The sequence below is a fragment of the Xyrauchen texanus genome, chromosome 15 (assembly GCF_025860055.1).
Source record: "Xyrauchen texanus isolate HMW12.3.18 chromosome 15, RBS_HiC_50CHRs, whole genome shotgun sequence".
NCBI classification, from domain to species: Eukaryota; Metazoa; Chordata; class Actinopteri; order Cypriniformes; family Catostomidae; genus Xyrauchen; species Xyrauchen texanus.
In genome coordinates this window covers 29,229,948-29,237,138 of record NC_068290.1, presented here as the reverse complement: position 1 = coordinate 29,237,138, position 7,191 = coordinate 29,229,948, and the positions used below count along the sequence as shown (strand labels likewise).

At 39.3% G+C, this 7,191-nt stretch overlaps 1 pseudogene; it reads right to left on the bottom strand.

Moving 5' to 3' along the window:
* Positions 1–606: 606 nt before the first annotated feature.
* On the bottom strand, positions 607–2,727 carry LOC127655590 (transmembrane protein 196-like; annotated as a pseudogene).
* Between the last annotated feature and the right edge of the window lie 4,464 nt (positions 2,728–7,191).

Genomic DNA, 7,191 nt, shown 5'->3' with positions numbered 1-7,191 from the left:
GACCTTAGGACCTTTTAATGTTAAACAATACATTTTGAAACATTAAATAAATATCTGTTGATATATACACGTGTACAGGATTCCCTGATTGTATTCTGCTGTTAGGCACTCCATGCTCCACTCCAGTAAACATGCTGACACATTTCACCAGCAGATGTCGCTGTTGTTTTGTGAGCTCAAAAGAATATTAGCAGCCATTCACGGTTTCCATCACTTGTCCGCTGGCATTCAGATGTCACTTCACATGGTGCTTCTCAAACGGAAGGCTGCAGCCTAGTTAGGCTGTGTCCTTCCTAGACCAGTTCTTCTGAGGCTGTAGGCTAGACTTCTCCTCAGCATTCAGCGCTAGAATGAGACGGTCTAGTAAGAGTGCATTGCCAGGGCCGCATTAATGCTCGGGCTTACGGCCCGCTGCAGCCTTCCAAGTGTCCTCACAATTGAGACGGCCATCAACGGTGGCCGGCCTTGATGACGTTGCAGCGTATCCAGCCTAACGAGGCCTTCCGATTGAGAAGCACCCACTGAGTTTCTAATCCTTCATCTTTTTTATTTTTTAAAATGAGTCAATCTGATGAGACCAGAACACAGATCCGAAGATTGGGAGCTTTATGGTAGTGAGGTGCTCCTGTTGTGCATGTTATCAGGGGGGCTACACTTCTCTCGAACATCCTGAGAGGCCAGAGAAAACAGTCAGTGCAATCAACTCTATCCCTGTCTCACATATATATGACACACACACACACACACACACACACACACACACACACACACACACACACACACACACACACACACACACACACACACACACACACACCTATGCCTTTAAAGCTAATGAACTTTTAACCTTTTGATGATTATACATTCATATAAATACTGTATGTGTGTGTGTGTGTATACAATCTTTTTTTAAATGGCTCAACTGAGGAATAACTTTTGCATCATTTGTTTGCAGATGCCACTTGTTTATTTTGTAATCTAAAGCAATGACATTCTTTCATTTTTAAGTGGTCAAAACTGTCCAAGAACCATGTTGGGAACCACAGTATTTTTGATTGTTCAGAGGTCAGTGTTCACACCTGACTTCATCCAGTTACAGCTGACATACGTCTGGATTGGAATAATTTACCCATTAATGTGTCACTGATCACCAAGTCAGGAAAGAAGTAGATTCACGTCACCAAATAGGACACTACACCCAACGTCATATTTACTGTACAATGCAAAAACAAATCCTTTAGTATTACAAGTTGAAACATTAGAGTGACTCCTGTCTCATGGGTTTAGAGAGGCAATCTGAACTATCACAACTTCACTAGGCTGATCAGTTTTTCAAGCCAAATCCTAGTGCATTTCAAAATAAAGTGACAACACAATAAAAGCAATAATGAATTCTCAGTCCCTAGGCTATCATTTACAATTGACCTACACTCGCCGACTTCACCTTCTCAGTCATCTCCACAGAATGATGCAGGGACAGATCCCTTTCCAGAAACAATCTTTTCTGCTCACAGCTGGCGAGTCTGCAGGTGAGCCAGGTGGAGAGGGTGCAGCCAAAGATGCCCAGACTGGCCAGGCAGAGGTATGCCAGGTGCAGAGAGTACAGAATGTCCATTTTTTCACCATCGCCCGCACAAACTGCACATTGAGAATTCCCCCAATAAGTCCACATATGCAACAGGCTGAAAATAGGATCATCTGTGAGGTGAGGTAGGAAACAACAGGTGTAAGATAACAACTAAATAAAAAAGTGCCTTATTACAAGATGGTATCACAAGAGGGATAAAGTAGGAACTAAAGACAATGTTTACAATTGGCTTGCAATGGCTGTTATGTCTGTAAATATGTGTATAGATTAGATAATACATATTTATATTCTTGCTACTTGTATCACTCTTACAGTCAATCCAGTCCTCTTCTTGGCACACAGAATCCCACAAAGTCCACAGACAAGAAACTGTGAAAGATACTGTAGATCTATTACTGGATCTAAATCAAACTGAGCTGGACCAGCACAGAATGAAATTTCACATTGCATTGGATTTTGTGAAGATAAAAAATTTGAATCAGGCTGATTCACTCCACGCTAATATTTAGAACAATTATTGTCAATAATATTTTATTTAGTATGCCAGTTCCACATAGTGACACTGCACATAATGCAACATTATCATTATCAACAGCAATATTAAAGATGATTGTGTGAGTTAGAATGTGTATGGATTCCAGATCATTGTAGTCAACAGTATAAAAAAAGGTATTTAAAAAGTGTGTTGAAATGCATTAAAATTATTATACAGATACACTGTACATACTGTACAGTTTGTTACACTGAGCAAAATACAGCACATCATATAGGACAATTATTTCTGCATTTATAGTAAGATTCAATTTCTGCTGTGATATCTACTGATAAATGGTCATTTAAACCTCTTGCAGAAGTTGCAATAAACAAGTCTCTTACAGACATGCCACTCCATATCGGTGTAGAGTAGGAGGTTTGGCTCTTCTGCTCCCACAGGACTCGTCTGATCCCCAGCATGCCCAGAGTGATGCTGGACAACCCAAGTCCCATATTAAAGACAGAGAGTACCAGCAAAGTCCAAACAAGTGCTCGCTTGGTGCACATGCTCCTGCAGGCATCATTCCTTAGACTGTGAAAAATAATCAAAGGGAAAGAATCCCTCTCTCACCACACTAACCAGTTATTACAGATCTTCTTGTGCTCATTCCTGAGCTTTTGAGTTTGAAGTTATTACAAAGCTTTCCCTTTTTCATGTGTTTTACAAGAACTGTTACTGTTCGTCAGAAATAAGAAAAACCAAAAATCTTTTACAAATCCATGTGCTGCAGCTTTCATTCATGGGATATAAATGCACGTTTCTCTGATTTCAGTTCTCTTATAGGCGGTTTGTGATATGGCCAAACATGTCACATGACTACTTGACATTTAACATGCAAATCATGAACACACAGCTGAATAGTTTAAGGTCAGAGGAGGCCTACTTCTGTACTCACAGATGTCTTGAATTCTTATGTCATACATTTCAAAAGTTCTAAATACAACCTATTGTTGCCTTAGCTTTAACTTAATAGCCCTTTAGTGGCAACATAACTGCTGGAGGTGTCATGCAGCGCAGTCTCAGTGTTTCAATATGATAAACGTATTTTGTATGATTAACATTTTATGAAGGCCAAATTACTTTGGAGATATGATAACACAGTCTATGCTTACTGTGCACAAGAAATGACTATGAGCAATATAGTAATTTAATAAAAATCATCTCATAAAAATCTGATTCTGAAATAGATTGGTGGGGGGAAGGGATCTATTCTTAGCTCCCATTCTCTGTATTACATAAACTCCAGATAGATGGCCGACTAACCAAGCTGATGTGCTTAGATTCCCCTCAGTGAGTGTGACACTGCTTAGCCACACTCTGCGTGTGATCCAGTGAAAGGGTCCTGCAACAAAGGCAGTCACATCCCATTATTCTCAGTTTGATGTGCCTCAGTGATTGGGAAAAAAGGGGCTCTGATACTTCTGAGAATGGCCACTCATGTGCTGCTCTACCTCCAGGCACTTCTCATTCACTTCTTGAGTTCTGCAGCACAGGACGAGATCCCTCAGCCTGAAAAACCTTCATTACAAATGTGTTCAATCATTCTACTGAAATTGTAAGACCAAATAAGCAAACAGAGACAGAATTAGATAACCAAGTATGCACATGACAGGGAGAGTGTTCCACAACAGCTATTAGGTCCCTCAATAAAGTATATTGTGTAATGAAGGGCAGCCGTTAGATTATTTTTAGACTGTTTGATCTGAGTATAAGGAGCGGATGGCCTAGGTGCATTAAATTACAGTACGCTTATCCACTGGTGAAAAAAAAAAAAAAAGAGCTCTTGCCAGTGTTCATCGTGTATTTGCTTAAATTTGGCTTCATTCATATTTTTTAGGACTTAAATGCATTACTGCATTAAAATTTGCAATAGTTTGATAGATTATTCAGGCCTAACAGTCAGACAGAATGTGTTTGCTAAGGTCGACAGTGTGATTGATAGCCCATTGTTATTGTCCTCTGGCTGATGTCTAGTTGTTACTAGGGTATTTTGGCTGGTTACTAGGCGGTTAATTGCTATCCATTGGCATTCTATCTAGTTTGTAAACAGATGGCAGACAGACAGAAAGACAGTTGGAAATTGAAATCACAAACATTCTGTGACATCTTTGACTGTTTAAACATTCCGTAAATGTAATTCTATGGGATTTTTGGGATTTTCAATTGCTTGCTACAGAAAAGTATAAGTCAGAACCAAGTTTTTTCTGTGCCAAGTTTGGTGGATGTAGCTTAAAATCTTTAGTTACTTTTGATAATTTTGGTCTTGGTTTAGGGATTTTGAAAAAACCCTAAACCATGTCTGTAGAAAAACAGTATGTTGGCAACATTATAATGATTGAACAGAGATGTGGGAGCTTCCCATGCACATTGAAGGCACATGTTCTAAATTCTAATTCTTTTACTGCTCTATCCCAGTGATTCCCAACCGGGGGAAGTTTCCAGGCGGAAACTCCTAGTTTAAGTAAAAATATTTTGCATGATGAGAGTAAAAGTTTGGTTTCACTCATCCTGTGTAATGTGTGTTCAAAGATGAGACCTTGCAATCCATTTGTCATTTAATAATGTCTCTTTTAATACCCTTTCTGTTCTTTACAGATTGTTGAACAAAAACAACAAAAAATGAAACAAATCAAAGTAATCAAAGACAGCAGGGATGCTCTAAAGAAACTGTGTGCATTCTCATAAAAATGGTTGGGAAACACTTCTCTATCTTTTTTGAAAACCTTGCTGAATTTATGGCATCATAAAGAGGTTTTAATTATTATAATTTCTTATGGTAAGACACAAGCCTATTGTGGTACAAGAACGCAACAATAACTGCACTAAACTGGAGGTCATTGTACTGAAGCCCAGCAATGTGAGGTTTGCAAGGTTTCCCTGTTTGTGCCTCTGAAGTGTGAAGCCAGTGTGTTTTCCGCTCATTACCGTGGTCTTTCTCATTAATGTGTGGTGTCACAGGCAGCATGGTGTCCTGCAGTTTTCTCTAAACCAAAGTCCCTTTCAAGCCAGCAATATTTTCTATGTAAAAAATGGCATAAACATTCAGCTTCGGTCTACTTGAACGGGCCAATCTCCAAGACAGTTGAGATTACGATCAAAGAACACGTTTAACAGTAGTAAAATCTGACAACAATGGCATCATAATTGTGCTTCTTTAACTTAAATCACACACACACACACACAAAAAAAATAATAATTTCAGGCTGGTTTAGCTAATACTCATCTGTGTTCTCGAGTTGACTGACAGGCAATGTCTGTATCTAAAAGGTGATTGGCTCTATTGCCTGTGAAGTTTGACTTACTTTTCTACATCCATTGGGCATTTCAGTTTCTCCAATTAATTTTATACCAGTGGTCTGTCTTGGGCTAAACTCTGCTCTAAACCAAGTACACATACAGCTTGCCCACACAACATTTAGAATGGAGAGTAACCTTCTTACCCTTTTCTGTGAAGTTTTACACGTTGTTGGATTGTTGTGCCAAAACACTGATCTAAAAACTGATCTAAGTTATGCTTAATAAGGGTATAGGCTAAAGAGGTGTTACTGTATTGTTCATAAGAACTGAGAAAAGTCAATAATACCTCATCACTACTATCATAAAATATGGTAGCATGCACTGGGAGAAAAATTGGGTCAGGGAAGCTTGGTCCAGCCCCTACACTGACCATATTTTTGAGGTTCATGTGGAAAAAAACTAAACCGATATGGACCCCCACACTTTGAATTTGGACCCACCTGGCCCCCCTACCTGACAAGATTTAAGTGTGGTATAATCACTTACTAACCTTTTCTGTGTAAAGTTATATCCAATTATACAACTTTGTTGCCATGATGATTTAATATCAACAAACCTTAAAACAGCTTTAAAAAGGCAGATTTAAACAACTTTACAGCTCAAATAATACACAAGTTTTAACATAATAATTGAGAAAAAGTGCTTTTATAAAATTAGAAGCTTCAGATTTCTGCCTTTTAACCCTTCAAAATTGGCTCCATTAACCTCCATTGTAAGTGCCTCTCTTTAAACCAGATTTATTTATTTATTTGTTTTAAAGAAAAGGAGGGACAAGTCAAAATGTATGTTTGTGTTAATCAACATTATGCCACAAATGCTGTCGATTGAGCTTAACTTGTATTGAACACGGAATATTCCTTTAAGTCTCTTGGCCACTTTTTAAAAAAAGACTTAAAGCATTGAATGCTTCATGAAGCAGCACTAATTAATCTGCATGAAACAGCTTTTACACCATGCAACAGTTAAAAAATTGAATTCAGAACAATTTATTGTGGTCATACGAAGACACAAATGTTTCTCTGAGATAAAAAAGTAGGGGTTGGTGAGCTGCATCATAACTCTCCCTACAGAATGAGCGTTGACGTTTTGTCTATTTTTGTTATCCAATAACCCCAGAATCAGGTTGCAATGTTATCTGACCAGGCTTTTCATCTCAGAGAATCACTGTGACTTAGGAAATTAATGATTAGCCTCACCTCAAAACCCATGATCCAGCACAAACTATCCGAATCCTTTCCACAGATTAAAAAAGAAAATGCTGTTGTTGTGAGTACATGACCTTTCATTGTTGTAAATGGGAGGCAAGTGTAATTGTTGATTTAAGATGGGCCAGGTTTCAAAGCATAGTGTAATGGTCTTCATTTTTCTTTTATTCTTAGTGAGAACTGCAAACCCTCAAAAGCGAAGGCACATGGGAGCAGGCCGCGCCAGCCGTGGCCTTTTCTCTCTATGTTTTCTCTCCATAGAGTATTAGATCTGGCTGGGGCCATCTAATGCTATTATATGCATCGGGGAAGGTGTCCTTTTCCATTCCTATTCTTTCAGGGGGAAAAGACGGTGCGCGGGGGAGCTCTACAAACACGGCGGCCAGGGCAGAGGAGACGTTACTGCAGAAAATACATCACAGGGGGTTACCTGAGTAATCGGCACATGTGGAGCACCTATCCCAGTACAGGACATCTTATTACCCGTTGTGGGTCTGGCTGCGAACTCCTCTGCCGAATTTACGAGCCCCAGGGCTAGGGAGGAATGACATCCAGGGTCCACGACT